Here is a 17097-nt window from a genome sequence, read left to right as displayed (position 1 = left end):
TATTCAACCCAGGCCTTTTCCCACAGAACTATGCAAGTACCAGTCTCACACCACTTCTATCATCTATTGAAAAGATCCATTAGTGACACAATTTCCTTACTGTTCCCTATAACATTGTGTAAGGCCAGAACATGGCATACTTTTCTTGCCTCAAATAGAGAAGACAATTTAATGCCAATTAATAACCAAATCATTTGCTGCTGTATGTCGAAACAAAACAAAACAAAACAAACAAACAAACAAAAAACCATAGCTAACCATCTGAGAGTAAATATCAGAACCAGAGTGTAGTGATCTGGAAGGGGAACCCAGGCAGGGATGAGGCAAATAGAAGGAATGTGCACTACCTTACTATACACATTTTCCTTTCATTTCCTTATGCTTGTCACTGGTTACCTGTCCTAGAATCAATTCCTCTCTCCATCTAAGCACCTTCGGGAGGAAGTGGTGCATGGTGGAGTGGGTGGGGAGGGAGGGGAGGTGGGGAGCGGGGGGAACCATCTTAAACAGTTGGCAAGGAAAAGCCACTTCACATAGCCAGAATAGATTTTTGTCTGAAGGAAATGGCAGTGCTAGGGCTTTTTTATGAAAAGTACCTTTGTTCCAATAGTTTTTCAAGAACAAAAATGTATCTTCACACTTTTGTCAGTATATTTATGAACTGTAAATCCTCATTTTATGGAAACGCTGCAGGATCTCGAACTCCTAAATCAACCTGGTAAATCTCCAACCTCAGGAGTTCAATTCAAGGAGAACCTCTTCAAAGATACTGACATTTTATAGGGAACTTCAGGAAAAACAAACAATGAGAGTTTTCAATGTACATTTTTTGTAACCCTAAAGGCTTGTCATGGGAGACAGCGAACATGTAAAGAGAATAAAGCCAGCTGCTGAGATTGCATTTTCTGAGCCTCAGGTCAATATGACTTAAACAATAACAGTAAGATGGTCTCTTGGGAAATTTGGTCTGGGGCCCCTAACAAACCACCATTGTTTCCTTAAAGGAACATTTTACTTTTATATCAGGGTATCATGATGTTGGATATACAAGTAAACTTTTGAAAGGGAGAAAAATGACTCTTTAGAAAACCCATTTGCAATTGCAAAGCACTTTATAAACACTGCAGGCTTGAGGCTTCACCTTCCCTTTTACAATATTTCCCATTATTTGCTAGACACGGTCTTGTTATAGTGTTGTATCTCGGTGAACTGCATGCCAACTTCTACTAATGACGCCACTTCAATACACCCAGCTTTACCAGTGTTTAGCCAGCTGGTAGTCCACGTCAGCCAATCCAAATATTTCATTGTTAGATGAAATAGTTTCACAGGCAACCACAGTTCTTAGGCATGTGAATTTTATTAAGGCTTATTCCATAGACTAGGACAAAACAGAACACAGAGCGGTTCCCTCCAAGTTGCTGAGTGAGACTCATTGCAAACAATTTCCACCATTCACTGAACAACGTCCAACAAATTATAGTCTTCGTGGAATCCTAAGTTGTGGAAGTATGTGAAAGTGCTTAGGGTCCTGAGAGCCAATAGAAAGAAACCATGTCTCCTTTTGCTAATGAGAAAGCCTTAGTTCATGCAGTACTTAACAGAGGTGGAAGCAAATGTCCCTTAATCCCCTAAATAGAAAGGATACATAGAGACTATATAATGAAATATGTCATCTTTTTCTCTCCAATGTATAGTGATGCCTGTGCCAAGCAGTAATGCTCTATTTCTGAAAGTCTATACCAAGGATTTTTAATGGCATTATCAGCAGGGTGTCCTACACTCTTGCCTCCATGTGCCATTTTCTGCAACCTTGAATGAAAGACTTCCCTTTCATATACCACCGTGGAAACACATCTTTCTCCAAGCTTGTGCCTCTCCAGGCTGTCATAACTGCTTCAGGGAATGTCTTTATCAGCCTCTAGAGAATCAGTACTGGAAAAAGAATTCCAGGGCTGTCCTCAGGTTTACTTACTGAGAGGCTTTTAATGTGCTCAATGGGTCACTAACACATAAAAGAGGTCAAACGCTTTTTACCAATTCTTTTGGAAAGGGAGTGAAGATTGCTGCAGGGAAGCTGGGCTCAGACGCCGTCAATTCAAATTCAGAAAGTGCACAGACTACACTGAAATGAAACATGAGTGTCAGCTAGGAGGGGCATGGTTACAGCAAAGATGGCTCAAACAATAAAAATGGTTTTGAAGAATCAGTGAGGCGTTGGCTATAGAGAGAAACCCAGGCCAAGAGTCAACGGCGGGAGATTCTGTTTCCCTTTACCATTACTGTGAGGTGTCTGGGCACACCCAGAAGGACTGACCATTCCCCCACGCCCATCCAGAATGATGTCTGAGATGTGAACACTTATAACAATGCAGAAATAGACCTTATATTCTACTGTCCTCTGATTTTTATTATGCGTTCATGCATCTTAAACTCCACCCAAATTATCATCCCTCTAAGGTCACAAACTACATAAAATATGTCCATGGGATCCCATATGAAACTGTTCAGAGTACTGAGCACAGAAGCAGTACTCAATAAATACTTATTGGAAATCTGAATATAATGATGCTGAAGGAAAGAAAAGGACAAGAAATTCACATATCAATATACTGTGAGTGCCATAAGGGAGCTTTTTTGCTCACTTTTCTATCCCCAACACATGGAGCAGGTAGGCTTAGGGTATTTTTTGTTGAATATGCAAGATCTGTTGAATGAATTTGTGAATACTAATAAACATTTGACAATACTGATGTATTTTAGTTCTGTTTTAACAGACCAAGATATGCACTTCCCCAACGAGTAAGTATTCTTTCATAGCTGACCTTGTAATAGTTGCATTTATTGCATGAATGGATCATGATCTAGTTAATCAACATGCTAGACATTTAAGTGCTTTCCTTTTTATTTTATTTTATTTTTTCTCATCTCCCTCATCCTCCTTTCTCTCCTTTCTCTGATAACTAGATTCAAATAATTCACATAGGAAAGCCTAGAGTCTTTGGCCTAGAAAGAAAGCCAAATAGCCCCTGAGGATGGCAGTGGGGTTTTGTTATTGTTTTTTAAGAAACAAATTGTAAAGTTTTAATCATCTTTTTTTGTCTTACATTATTTCATTAAGCCTTTTTATTTATTTATTTATTTATTTTATAAACATATATTTTATCCCCAGGGGTATAGGTCTGTGAATCGCCAGGAAGCCTTTTTATTCTAACACAATTATAGATTCACTAGCACAGAGAGAGCCTGTGTACCATGTCTCTAGCACCCCTTCCAATGATAATGTCATACAAAACTACAGTAAAGAATCACAACCAGGATCCTGACACTGATACAGTCAAACACAGGACATTTTCTTAAATCCCTCCTGTTGTACTTTTTATAGCTGCATACTCTTCCCTCATGCTCCATGCCCTCCTCAACCCCTGACAACTGCTAATGTGTTCTTCATTCATGAATGTTACATAAACGGTATTATACTACAGGTAAACTTTTGGGATAGGCTTTTTCATTCAGCCTAATTCTCTTGATATTCCCCGCTGTTCACTCTTAATGGCATTATAGTTCACTCTTAATGTTACACATTCTAGGGTTTTAGCAAACGTATCATGATACAGAATAGTTTCAGGGCCCTAAAGGTCCTCTGTACTCTGCCTATTCATCTCTTCCTTTCCCTAAGCCCTGGCAACCACTCGTCTTTTTACTGACATTATAATTTTGCCTTTTCCACAATGTCATATACTTGGAATCATACAGTATGTAGACTTTTCACTTTGGCTTCTTTCACTTAGAAACATGCATTTTAAGTTTCCTCCATGTCTCTTCATGGCTTGGAAGCTTTTTTTTTTTTTTTTTTTTTTTTGGATAGCTTATTTCTTTTTAGCACGGATTTATATTTCATTTTCTGGATGTACCACAGCTTATTTATCCATTCCCCTATAGAAGGACATCTTGATTGCTTCTAAATTTTGGCAATTACGAATAAAGCTTCTATAAATATCCATGTGCAAGTTTCTTTGTAGACGTAACTTTTCAACTCATTTTGGTAAATGCCAAGGAGTAAGATGGTTGGATCATATGGCAAGAAACCACCAGACTGTCTTTCCAAGTGGCTGTACCATTTTTCATTCCCATCAGTAACAAATGAGCGTTTCTGCTGCTCCACATCCTCACTCTCATTTGTCAGTGTTGGGGACTCTGGCCACCCTAAGGGGTGTGTGGTGGTATTTCACTGTTTGAACTTGCATTTCCCTGATGACACATGACCTGGAGTGTCTTTTCATATGCTTATTTACTATTTGTATATCTTTAGTGAGGCTTCCGTTAATAGCTATTTTTTGTCCCTTTTTGGTTTCCTTCTTGCTAAGTTTTAAGAGTTCTTTGTATACTTTGGATAAAAATTCTTTTTTAGATCTGTCTTTTGCCAATATTTCTTTCCCAGTCTGTGGCTTATTTGATCATTTCCCTAATACTGTTTTTCCAGAGCAGAAGCTTTTCATTTATCAAAGCCTAACTTATCAATTATGTCTTTCATGGCTCATGTTTTTGGGGACCTGAAGAGTCACTGCACAACCAAAGTCACCTAAGTTTATAGGCTCTGATAAAATCTCAGCAGGTTAGGCTCTGAAAACAGTCTCTACTGAGGACAAACTTTGTTAAGAACAGAATGTTCTGGCTATGCAAAATGGTGACCTTCCCCCTTCTTCTGCCAGAAGCACGAGAGGATTTTTATCTGATACACACTGTGAGAAACTGGAAGGAAAACTCATACAAGCGTTGGGGCACCCCTCCAATGGGCTGCAGCAGAGTTTTTAACTCTCAGACTTGTCCGCAGTGAGCCTCCAGTCATCGGCCAATCAGTTCAATACCTGCTTGTCTGTCTCTCCAATACTGGAGGGCAGCAGTTTTTCCTAGGATCTCTTGTTTCTGACAGGTCTAACAGAAGCTGTTGATTTTTTTAGTGTGTTCAGGTTTTAATTTGCATTTAATTTGCATTTCCCTAATGGCTAAAAATGTTGAACGTCTTTTCACATGCTACAAAGAGTTTAAACCATGTTAACTTTTAGTGACAGTTACCTTTTCTAAGTAAAAAGAATACCTGCCATCTCAAAAAGCTTTCACCTAAAAAAAGAGGCTACTCAGAGATCTAGAGTCATGTACACGTGGAAAAGATGGCCAGTGCCACTTCCTTGTTACTGAGTGCTTCTTGAGGGCAGGAATGTTACCTTCTCCCGAGAGCACAATGATGTTCACCGAACTGCACTGACCTGTGGAATGGATGACTCAGAGGTTAGCCACAGAACTTCCAGATAGGAAAGTATTTCCATATCTAGATCGGAAAGTATGTTATTTCATGGAAGTAATAGAGAGACATCAAAAGGCAAGCCCCTGAAAGATCCCTAAGATTTCCAAGTAAGCACAGAACCGTATGCCCCATCATGACACAGTTGACTGTTTCGTGGATCAGGACATTGCCAACAACGGCACAAGAGCTCCAACTGCTACAGATTTTAAAAGCTACAAATTATTGTATAAGGCGAATGTTTGTCCTATCACAGCCTCAGTGAGCATTACACATAGCTCTCTGTGTACATAAAGCCGGTATGGCAAATCCTGCATCTAATTACATCCAGGCAGCTCAGTTTTCCTGATGCTATGAACCTAGTTCCCATTTCACCTGGACTTCCCAAAGCTGCATCTTCCAGTGAATTTTTAAGTATGTGATGCTGTTCTCCAACCCTTAGAGATTATTTAAATCTTTTTGTTGTTATTTTGGAATTAGTTTTGGCTTCTTTGTGGATATATACACACTGGATTGAATTTAACAACGTCAGAGAGATCCAGTCCCTCTACAGAGCTCAGGAATTACAGCCTGCTTCACCAGACACACAAAAGCCAGGCTAACCCAAAACACAGAGTCAGATCAGAAGCAGCAGAAGGGACAACAGACGCAAGTAGTTACAATAGTACCCCCCGACCACCCTAAGGAGATTTCTGGGGGCTCTGGCAGAGCAACCTGTTGTATCCATATTAATCACTCATTTCCCACTGCACACATGATATCCACTAGAGTGGATGCATTTGGTCCCATCAATTTATGCTTCATTTGTGACTAAACAACATGTTTGACCCTGTCCCCTTTCTACCAAAGTTCTATTTTTGTTTTGTTTTTGAAAGTTTTGAGGATAACATCGCTTATAAACATGGGCAATAGATTTTAAATAAGAAAACAAATATATAAGAATCATGGAAAATATGGAAATTATTTTGAGTAAGTGCTCTGGCAGAATTCTAATATCTATCAAAGGTGGAAATAGAAGAATTACCATCAACTAAGACTGAATGGGGGTGGTAGAAGCACTATCCAAACTAATACCAATTCTTCCCTTCTTTTTTCTTATAAATAGTTTATTTTCCTGCCTCCCTTACAGATAAGGTGGCCAATGCGATATAAGCAGAAGGTACTGAGTTGCCTTTTGTATAAAACAATTTTGCCAGGAAATGAAAATTATCACAGGATCTCCAGCATGCATCTTGGATTCATGATGTGAAAACAGAGAATCTTAGAAGTCCAAGCCAAGACATCCTAGAGATGCTGAGCCAAGCCAGCAAATGTCTTCCTGGACATTTGGAGTCACTATTGTTTGAATATTTTCTTCTTGGTAACGGAACCTAAACCTTGCTGAAAGTGTTGGTGATACAAAGGGTTCAAACACCATTGGCAGAAACTGAGGAGAAAGTTTAGCTCTTACATGAAGGCAACTGCTAATAATTCCATGCTTACCTTCAATGGGGAAGAGTATTTATCATTAATATGTAAACATATAATAGAGATGTTATATGTTGACATGTACAAATTTAGAAATAGGAATGAGGGTGAAGTCAGAACTGAAAAAAACATAGAGACTCATGAGAGGCCTTGGAAATGAATGATGGACTGACTTGGTGATTTGACCAACTGGAAGAGGCCAATCTGGTTAGAGATTACACATGGAACTTCTGTCCCGGGAGTCCAAACAAATGGCTCACGATGAAGTCAACATAAGCATAAATGAAATTAAAATGCTATATTTCTGCTAGTGTTTATGAAATTGATCATAATGGCTAACAAATGGGAGTATGGTCAATATTTTTAGAAAGGGTAGCTCAAAATTGATTCTTTAAACTTCCATGGTAACTGGTAATATTGGAAATTACATTTGAAATCGCTTTAGTTATATTAGTTATGTCTTGTGTTGGTTTTATCTAGTCTAGTGGAAGTAAAAAAACAAAATCATATGTTGAACATTTACCAAAAAAAAAAAAAAAAAAAACCCCCAAAAAACCCAAAACAAACAGCAACAACAAAAAAACCCAGAACTTTTATTCAATTACTGGATGTAGAGGGAAGAGAGAGAGAGAGAATATAGTCTGAATTATGCAAATATGCACTTCAATCTTCCAGGCCAATATTTTCCTTTTTGGGCAATTTTCTTCTTAGCCTTTAAAACTTTCAATACAAGATGAAAATAAACTAAACCACAGAATTTGTTTCAGGAAAAACAACATAAAACAAAACAAAAAGGAAAAAAAAAATTCCATAGCCGCAGGAGGTAAAGGTAATTTCCTCTGGATAACATTTTCAATGGACTCTTTGTTTTTTTATATAAAATAAAAAATTGTTAAATTTAAATAGGTAACTCTGCCCTTTACTATTATAACTTGTATAGAAGTATAAAATTCAGGTTAAATCATCAGTAATTAATTCTCTGAGCTAGATACCTGTATCTAGATATCTGTAATGAAATACAGTTTCTACAGCAAGGAGAACCCTTGTATCACCAACAGTCTCTGTATCTGTACCTGGATATCTGTAATGAAATACAGTTTCTACAGCAAGGATTTCACTTTTTTTTTTATTATTATTAATTGGGAAACTTTTAAGAGAGGGCAAGGAAGACTGTAGTTATAAATCATTATTCTCACATGCACTGTTTTTAATCTTGCAAAATTAAAAATCTAATTTAAAAAAAATCTAATTCAACATCCTTAAAAAGATCAGTAATTCAACTGCTATAATCATCCTCAGGCAGGCACCTGAGGCTCAGATAGACTTGGTATTTTCCCCAAATCACATGCTTAGTAGAAATGTCGGAGGGAGTGCTTAAGTCCAGGCTGTCTGACTCCAAAACCCTGAACTAATCACCACAGCTCAGACTTTAAGGGAATCTATGTTATAATGGAAAGTAGGTTTAAATTTTCCACAAATGGACAGGAAACCTTAAATAAATGAAAAAGGAAATCTTATGGGTGGGTGTACACACTTCAAACTAAAGGATGACTGAAAAATCAGTTTGTATTTTAATCCCATACTGAATGAGCCAGGGCTCTTTGGTTTCATGAAGAAACGCAGCATGCTCCATCACAGATGACTGATGTCTACTGACAGAGGAGATAATGTAATATTGTTTTATTTCTTAGGAAGTTCACCTATGTTCCTCCCTATGGTTTCTCCTCCTCTCCCTCTCTTCCTCAACAGAAGCCATCTTAAAATAAAGACATAAGATTATAAAATTGAGGTTTTAGCTCCTATCTCACGGTAATTCTGGCATCCAATGACTGATTTAAATAGAGACCAATTCCTAATTGTTTTTCCCTTGATAAGTATCAATTATTTTTAGCATTAACTTTGACATGCTATTTTGTCCATTCCATAGCACACAGCAAGATCTTATTGAGCAGTGTAGTGAGTACAAGGAGATCAGTACAGACTTGGAGTTGAAGTTCTAGTCCTACTTCCATGCTAAGTAGTTATTTAGCCTTATAAAAGTAACTTAATTTCTCTGCCCTTCAGTTTTCTTATCTATAAAGTGAAACCACAGGACTATGTGAATTCTACTCCCTCCAGCAGTAAGATTTTATACTCTCTCTGAGGGGTCACTTAAATTTTCAAGTATCAATGTGGGATAGAAAAAAATTTTCATCACACACTTTCCTCACCTCGGACAGTGTGTCACCATCTCTCCTAACACTACCCTCCTATTATAGGCCCTATCTGTACAGCCAACAGTGCTCTTCTCAAGCCTTTGAGAGGAACATTGCCCAACTACCTTGTGCATAAGATCAGCTCCTAGAAAGACTGGCATATGGTTTGATGACCTGGGCAGCTCTATGACTGGAACTCATCAGAACTACAGTGGAGTATACGATCCACAGCACATTTTCTTCCATAATTGACACTGATATGCAGAAGCGTAAGAAAGGGGATCTAAGGACACAAAATCAGGTGTCTTCGTGATTTAGTAGTGAGTTTAACCACCTCTCAGGGCTCAGAAAAGAGCTGCATCACTCAGTTCCCATGGGGAAAGAAAATCCAACTCACAGATAAAATAGACTTTAATAAAAGACCAATCACAAAGACGTAGGCAGGTCTTAGAAGCCAAAATTATGTTGGAATCCCCCCAAAACTAGCAACACAGGAAGCCATCTATTATCATGCAGAGACCTGAAGCTGCAGGAGAGACAATAGATTTGGGAAGTCAAATGAGATAGAGAGCCAGGGAGGGAGGTCCTTTTAGGAGGACCCCTAGTGGTAGAGGAATGCACCCAATGCCGAGGGGGGGGGGGGATCCCAAAGTAAGCCCAATGCAAGGAAAAAAGGCCCTATCTTTCTCATGCTGCTTTCTTATTATGCCTGTCATTGGCCAAGGTCATTTATTAAGGAGACCAGGGGCTTAGGGGTGATTGTTCTGCAGCCCAAAGTAGAGCAGAGAACAGCCGAAAGTGGATCTGACTTAGGGAGGAAGCTGGTATGTAAAAAAATAACCAGCAAAGGTACTCAGATTTTCCAAGAGAAGTTTTAGTATAATTCAACTATTTTTCATTCCTAATGGAGATCTGAGGATAAAGAAATGGCAATATGCTTTAGCAGATAGTCCATATTTCTCCAGTAATTTTTATAGGCAATTTCCTTTTGATTCATTTTCATTTGCTTTTTCATTTTTATTGGCACTTAGTTGTTAATGAGGAATTGCTTCATTTCCCTCTAATTCTTGCTTTGTCTTGATTGATATGTCTCCACATTAGGACCCTGTTAACCACTGTGTAGCACTGGCAGTCACTGGCCAAATTAGACACTTCTCTTTACTCTGTTAAAGCTTAGCATGTGAAACTGCAGACTGCCTTCTATCCTCACATCTTGAGTTCTAAAAGTTAACAATTCTGACTTTAGGTTGAAGTAACAGTGAATTTAACCTAAGAGAAGGACTACTTAACATTTAGGGTGGACACTATTCCTGAATTTCTATTTGCTGTATCTGAAGCATTTGTAATGCCTTGGGGAGAATCATAATTGAACAGGGACATACCCATGCCATTTGCTATCTCCCAGCGAACCACTATATAGATTGCATTGCTCTTATTAAGCATGCTATTTTGGATTATTCTAAAACATGACACTGAAGTGTTAACAGACTAAGAATAAAACTGAACCCAGGGTGTGCCAAGTCTGGGCAGTTTATAAACCCAGTGGAGCTTGCTGTTAATATGTAGCTTGGCAAACTTATTCATCGTCTGAGCTGCAAGTTAGGCTGTCTTTTACCTCATTGTAGCTCTTTAGATTCTGGGATCAGACCAGAGCTGTCAGCTTGTTTTAGTGAAACAGAATCCAGTTCTCTCTTCTATGCTTTCAGTGTCTTAGGAGAAAATTAACTATAATCTTAACTATATATATTTACATATATGTATCCAGAATTGTTAAATGAAAAGAATTTTCAGAGTACAGTAAGACTTTAAAATCACCTTTGGATCATAAAGTAAAGCTATTTGGTTTTATATGTTACCATTTTCCCCCTCTCTTACTCTTTTTTCATGTAACTTAGTTCTAGAAATGTATTTCAAATTGCAGATAACAAATCCAACAACAAAGACAATTTGAAAGTATAGAAAAATATTTATTCTTTTTAGTTTATAGTTTTGTCACTTAGCCTAATTTGTATCAGTACAGCTAAGTAACTCTTAACATAGTAGCACATAAATACATACAAGCATATACACAAACATACAAACATATGAAAATTTATGTTCCCAATTATAGAGGGAACACACAGAATAAATATGAATACTTGTATTTACCATCCTAAAGAAGAGAGATAGAAGAGTTAAAATAGCATGGAATAAGGGCTATAAAAAACACATTTCTGGATCCCTTGATTGGCTCAGTCAGTTAAGCATCTGACTGTTGGTTTTGGCTCAGGACATAATCTCAGGGTCATGAGACTAACCCCCATGACAGGCTTCGAGCTCAGAGGGGAGTCTGCTGAAGATTCTATCTCTCCTTCTGTCCCTCCCCCTACTTGCGCTCTCAATCTCTCTCTCTCTCTCAAATAAATAAATAATAAATCTTAAAAACAACAACCAAAAAACCCCACATTCCCAAGGAGTTCCGAGGATAAAAGCTGGGAAATCAGAAGTGGCTTCAGAGAGGTAATTTCTTTTGGGATGGGCTTTAAAGAATAAATAGGAGTTCATTTAGTAAACAGGAGAGAAAAGGTATTCCAGACAGAGGGAATCGAATCTTTAAGACATAGTTCTAGTGTCTAAAATGTGGCTTTTGTAGAGAGCTTATTATGAGAGATAAGATCACGGTTTGGTGGAAGCTAATCAACAAGTGTGCTTCATGTCTGACTGCAGAAGTTGAGATTTATCTGTTAAAAAATGTTTAGGAAACTATGATATTTTTCATTTATGTCTTTGTTCTGATTTGAGTAATTCAAAACCTAAAAAATCTCAAAAGTTTTAGAACAGTTAAAGGAAAAGGTGAAAATTCACTTATTACAACCCCCATTATTAACATACTAGTATATTCATCCAGAGTTTTTCAATATTTATTTTCATTTGAATAAGATCACCCTCTGTATATTATTTTGTAATGTACTTCCTCTATCAATGTATCTTGGAGCTCTTTCTTTGTGAGTACATGTAAGTAAAACATATTCAATTTAATGTTCATATACTCCACCTAAAACAATGGTTTAGAAAGGATGTATGGGCATGGTCACATTTGCTTTGGAAAAGTAAACTGTCCACAGTGTGGGAGACAGAGATTCCAGCAAATGCAGATTGTTCAAACACCTGACCTTATCAATGATTTTTAAACTCCTATATTCTGTGTCCTAATAACATATTCTTTCTAGAGAGCCAAACACCAGCACGGGACTCCTGTTGCTAGAATCATACCTAGAGACAATTGGGATTATCATCCTTTTGTTCCCCTAAGCATTGTTTCAAAAACTAAGGGGTACCTGAGTGAATCACAAACCATCTCCACCTAAGAATAGATCATATATTCAGCCATAAAACCAGCCTCAATAAAATTAAGAAGATTGAAATCGTATCATGCATCTTTTCTGATCACAATGGTATGAAACCAGAAATAAATCACTAGAAAAAAACCCACAAATACATCAAGATTAAACATGATACTAAACAACCAGAGGGCCAATGAAGCAATCAAAAGAAGAAATTTGAAAAATACATGGAGACAAATGAAAATGAAAACATAACAATCTAAAATCTTTGGGACACTGTAAAAGCAGTTCTAAAAGGGAATTATATAGCAATATAGGCCTACCTCAAAATACAAGAAAAAGATCAAATAAATAATCTAAAGTTACCTCTAAAGAACTAGAAAAAGAAAAACAAAACAAAACAAAACAAAAACAAACAAAAAAGCCCAAAGTGAATAGAAGAAAGGAAATAGTAAAGCTCAGAGCAAAAATAAATGACATAGAGACTAAAAAAATAAATGGAAAAAAAAAATCAATGAAACCAAGAGCTGGTTCTTGAAAAGATAAGAAAAATGACAAACTTTTAGCCAGGTTCATCAAGAAAAAAAAAAAGAAAGGACCCAAATAAATAAAATCAGAAATGAGAGAGAAGAAATAAAAACAAACAACTATAGCAATCCAAAAGATTATAAGACAGTATTATGAAAAATTAAATGCTAACAAACTGGACAACCCAGAAGAAATGGATAAATTCCTAGTTCCAAAACTGAGCCAGGAAAAAGTAGAAAATATGAACAGACCAATTACAAGTAATGAATTTGAATCAGTAATCAAAAAAATGCCAAAAAATAAAAGTCCAGGACGAGAAGGATTCACAGGCAACTTACACCAAACTTTTGAAGAAGAGTTAATACCCATTTTCCTCAAACTATTCCAAAAGATAGAAAAGGAAGGAAAACTTCCAAATATACTTTAGCAGGCCAGCATTACCCTAATACCTCAACTAAACAATGACACCACACAAAAAAGAAAACCACAGGCCAATATCTGATGAACACAGATGCAAAATCCTTAACAATATAGTAGCAAATCACATACAACAATACATGAGAAAGTTCATTCACCATGATCAGGTAGGATTTATTCCAGGGATACAAGGATGGCCCAATATTTGCAATTCAATCAATGTAATATATTACATCAACAAAACAAAGGATAAAAACCATATGATCATCTCAACAGATGCAGAAAAAGTATTTGTCAAGTTTCAACATCCACTCATGATGCAAACTCTCAACAAAGTAGAGTTAGAGGAAACATACCTTAACATAATAAAGCCCATATATAAAAACCCACGGTTAACATCATATTCAATGGTAAAAACTGACAGCTTTTTCCGTTAAGGTGAGGAACAAGACAAGGATGTCCACCCTTGCCACTTTTAGTTAATGTAATACTAGAAGTCCTGATAGTCACAGCAATCAGACAAGAAAAAGAAATAAGAGGCATCCATATTGGTAAAGAAGTAGTTAAACTGTCACTATTTATAGATGACATAATATTATACATACACAATCCTAAAGAACCTACCACAAAACTACCAGAAGTAATAAATTCAGTAAAATGGCAGGATACAAAATTAATACCCAGTAATTGACAGTGTTTCTGTACACTAATAACAAAGTAGCAAAAAGAGAAATTTGAAAAAATAATACCATTTATTAGTATACAAAAAAATTAAAATACCTAGGAATAAGCTTAACCAAAGAAGTGAAAGACCTGTATTTCTAAAGTTATGAAACACCAGTGAAAGAAATTAAAGAGGACACAAACAAATGGAAAGATGTTCCATACTCATGGACTGTAAGAATTAATAGTGTTAAAATGTCCGTATTACCCAAAGGAATCTATGGAATCAATAACAATACCATCTTCACAAAACCAAAACAAGTAATACTAAAATTTGTATGAAACTCCAAAATACTCCAAACAGCCAAAGCAATTCTGAACAAGAAAGAAGGACAAAACTAGAGGCATCACAATCCCAGATTTCAAGACATACTGCAAAACTGTAGAAATCAAAACAATATGGTAGTGGCACAAAAATAAAGACACAGATCAATGGAACAAAACAGAGACCCCAGAAATAAACCCACAGTTATATTAAACTATGACAAAGGAGACAAGAATACACAATGGGGAAAAGACAGTCTTTTCAATAAATGGTGCTGGGGAAACTACACCTACACATAAAAGAATGAAATTGGACCACGACCTTACACCATACATAAAAATATACTCAAAATGGGTTAAAGACCTAGCTGTGAGACTTGAAACCATAAAAATTCTAGAAGAGAACATACATAGGCAGTAATTTCTCTGATGTTGGCCATAACAACATATATCCAAAAGCAAGGGAAACAAAAAGCAAAAGTAAATTATGGGGGCTGTATAAAAATAAAAAGCATTTGTACAGCAAAGGATAATAAAACAAAAAGAAAACCTACTGAATGGGAGAAGATGATTGCAAATTACATATCCAATAAAGGGGTTAATATCCAAAATATATGAAGAACTTATGCAACTCAACATGAAAAATCCACAAATAATCCAATTAAAAAATGGACTAAGAAACTAAATGAACATTTTTTTTTTAAAAGAAGACATACAGAAGGCCAACAAACACATGAAAAGATCCTCAACATCAATCATCAGGGAAAATGCAAATCAAAACCACAAAGAGATACCATCTTAAAATCAAAATGACAAGAAATAACTAGTGTTAGCAAGGATGTGGAGAAAAAGGAACCTTCATGCACTATTGGTGGGAATGTAAGTTGATATATCCACTGTGGAAAGGAGTATGGAGGTTCCTCAAAAAATTAAAAATAGAAATACCACATGATCCAATAATTCCACTATTGGGTATTTGCCCAAAGAAAATGAAAATTCTAATTCAAAAATACAGATGTATGTACATTTATGTTTATTGCGCTATTTACAATAGCCAAGATATATGGAAGCAACCTCAATGTCCATCAATAGATGAAGAAAATGTGGTGTATTTACACAATGGGATATTATGCAGCCATAAAACGAATGCGATCGTGTCATTTGAGAGATGGATGAACCTAAAGGTTATTATGCTAAAATGCAATTAACCAGACAGAGAAAGACAAACACCATATGATTCCACTCATAAGTGGAATTAAAAAAAAAAAAAGAATAAACAAAGAAAAAGCAAAATCAGTCCTACAAATACAGAGAACAAATTGATGGTTGCCAGTGGGGAGTAGGATTGAGGGATGGGCAAAATAGGTGAAGGAGAGAGGAAGATACAGGCTTCCAGTTATGTAATGAGTAAGTCATGGGAATAAAAGGCTCAGAATAAGGAATACAGTCAGTGACACTTAATAGCAAGGTAATAAAACAGATGGCAGGTACACTTGTGTTGAGCATCGCTTTATGTACAAATTTGTCAAATTACTAAGCTGTACCCCTGAAACTAATGTAACATTGTGTGTCAACTAAAGTTAAATATATTTTTAAAAAATCTCTGGCTCAATTTATTATAAACTTTGAAGAATAAGTATTAGAAGGAAGTGTAAAGAAAAAAATCCATTATACTTCCAATATAGAAGGCAATATCTAGATTAATGGTATAGTATTATTTTTAGAGAGTAAGATTAGCTCTCATTTCTATTCAGCATGGCTTACAGTAGAAACGTCTTTAACGGAACATAATAATAAAAAAGAGAAACCTTTGAAACCACTTTTAGCCACAACTGAACTGAAAAATTAAGGGACTGAGAAAGCAGAGATGATGTGAGGGCCTATCTGCTCCTCTATGTGCCTTTTGATGCCCCACCATACCATATCATAAACTAGAGACTAGCAGCAGCCTGGGAAGGAAGTGAATTCTACAGCTTGGAAGCAGATCTTTCTCACGTTGAGCTTTTAGATGACTATATCTGAGACCCTGATTGCAGCCTGTGAAGAAGCAGAGGAGTGAGCTACACTCTACCTGGTTCCTGATCTACAGACACGGCAATAGTGCCATTGCTTCAAGCCATTAAGTTTTGGGGTAAGTTGTTACACAACAATGTATAACTCTAATACACACTTCTACTTCCCACCTAAAATTCTTACACCAACATCTTGATTCCAGTTGCTGCTATGGAAACAAGCTTTTCACAGCTGTGAGCTGACAGCAGCTTACCTTAGCTGTGGTTTGTGTCTCATTTGGTGCCATGAACATTCTGACACTACAGGTATTAAGACTCCTGCAAGAAGCTGTTCGCCATTACACACGAGCAAACCTGTAAAGGGGAGGAAAAAAACCAATTTTCCTCTACACTTCTAGGTTCTGTGACTAAGATTCCCTTGTAATAAAAGACAGATTAACAGAACAGAAAAATAATTTTTGTATTTTTGCTGCTGAAGCAAGCATGAAAAAAAATTTTAATTATGTTCATCCCACAAATATATGAGATTCCAAAGGTGGCCAAATGATTGATGTTTATATACCACCTTAAACTAAGGACAGGGATAAGTCTGGACCTTCCAGAGGCGGAAATGAAAAGAGGAAATGTTTGATAAACAAAGGTTGCCCCTCTATGCAGGTAAGTCTCTCAGATGAAAAAGTTATCTCTGTCAATAAATAGCTCTCTTCCAAGTATATGCCCCCTTTCTGATGTAGATTTCTCTTACAAAATGGTAATTCCTACTCCTATTTCAAAACATCTCATACATTTGCAGTTTCTCAAAATAATCAGCCTGCATGGCTCAGTTGGTTAAGTGTCTACCTTCATCTCTAGTCTTGATCTCAGGG

The 17097-nt window shown here is 36.6% G+C and overlaps 1 long non-coding RNA gene across 1 annotated transcript in view; it reads right to left on the bottom strand.

Annotated features, from left to right (window-relative positions):
- Nucleotides 1-16585, bottom strand: part of LOC131831402 (uncharacterized) — a 98148-nt gene extending 81563 nt beyond the window's left edge. Inside the window, exon 1 of the long non-coding RNA XR_009353636.1 lies at nucleotides 16486-16585. This is a non-coding gene — a long non-coding RNA (uncharacterized LOC131831402). The remainder of the gene's footprint in view (nucleotides 1-16485) is intronic.
- Between the last annotated feature and the right edge of the window lie 512 nt (nucleotides 16586-17097).

This window comes from Mustela lutreola, chromosome 5 (assembly GCF_030435805.1).
Source record: "Mustela lutreola isolate mMusLut2 chromosome 5, mMusLut2.pri, whole genome shotgun sequence".
In the NCBI taxonomy this organism is placed as follows: Eukaryota; Metazoa; Chordata; class Mammalia; order Carnivora; family Mustelidae; genus Mustela; species Mustela lutreola.
The sequence above is the reverse complement of the archived record's forward strand: the minus strand, read 5'-3'. Positions and strand labels throughout refer to the sequence as shown.